Source organism: Penaeus chinensis, chromosome 37 (genome assembly GCF_019202785.1).
Source record: "Penaeus chinensis breed Huanghai No. 1 chromosome 37, ASM1920278v2, whole genome shotgun sequence".
NCBI lineage: Eukaryota > Metazoa > Arthropoda > Malacostraca > Decapoda > Penaeidae > Penaeus > Penaeus chinensis.
In genome coordinates, this window is record NC_061855.1 from 10273541 (window position 1) to 10274479 (window position 939).

The 939-nt window shown below is 40.7% G+C and overlaps 1 protein-coding gene across 1 annotated transcript in view; it reads left to right on the plus strand.

Annotated features, from left to right (window-relative positions):
• Positions 1-538: 538 nt before the first annotated feature.
• LOC125045487 (beta-1,4-N-acetylgalactosaminyltransferase bre-4-like) overlaps positions 539-939 on the plus strand; it is a 3547-nt gene continuing 3146 nt past the window's right edge. The window contains exon 1 of the mRNA XM_047642775.1: positions 539-939. This exon is cut by the window's right edge and continues 38 nt beyond it. The gene's annotated coding sequence lies outside the window, so the exon portion shown is untranslated.

The window sequence follows — 939 nt, forward strand, 5'->3', positions numbered from 1 at the left end:
TTATGTAGATGCTTTAGTAACTCTTGTTATTTTGTGTTATAATGATTTACTCTTTACACAGTTTTGATTTTGGTAGTTATTTAGTAATCAGTTTTAGGTGGTAATCCTCAAGCTATACTGATTTCCTTTGCCATTTCAGGTTCGATGGGTGAGCTCTAAGTTGCCATGGCTGCATTCCACCACAGGGAAGCCCCCAGTGGTGGCTCCGCTGCACCACCCGGGAGTAATGCCGTCAAGCAGTACCCTTGTGGTAGGGGACAAAAGCACTAGTGGAAAGTTAGAGGAGAAGGTGCTTCTCTCGAAAGACAATGAGAATGAATCTCAGGTGAACAAAGATGAAAAGGAAATGGTGGATAAGGTTCACAGAACTTTGTCAAATGAAGGAGGAGGAGGAGGAGGAGGAGGAGGAGGAGGAGGAGGAGGAGGAGGAGGAGGAGGAGGAGGAGGAGGAGGAGGAGGAGGAGGAAAAGATGAAAAAGATGAAAAAGAAAAAGAAAAAGAAAAAGAAAAAGAAAAAGAAACAAACAATATAAAAGAAAAGAAAGTAAAAGGATGGTCAGAAAAAGAACAAGAAAAAGAAACAAACAATATAAAACCAAAGGAAGTAAAAGGATGGTTAGAAAAAGAAAAAGAAAAAATCAGTATAAAAGAAAAGGAAGGAAAACTAGGGTCAGGTCCAGCCTCAGGGGCAGGTTTAGAGCCATCTAAGATTGAGTCGCCTCCTCAATCAGTGAATTCAGCAAATGATTCAAAACTTAGTAGTGCGACAAACAAAAAAGAATTGTCAGTCAAAGCACCGTCCAAAGTAGTGAACGGTAGTGATGGAAAATCAGATGCCAAACTGTTGAAAATACCTCAAATTGACAAACAAGTAGGAAAATTGCCAAACATTAGCACCAGTAGAGTTGCTGGGGAGCAAAAGCGAGTTCTGCTGAGCAA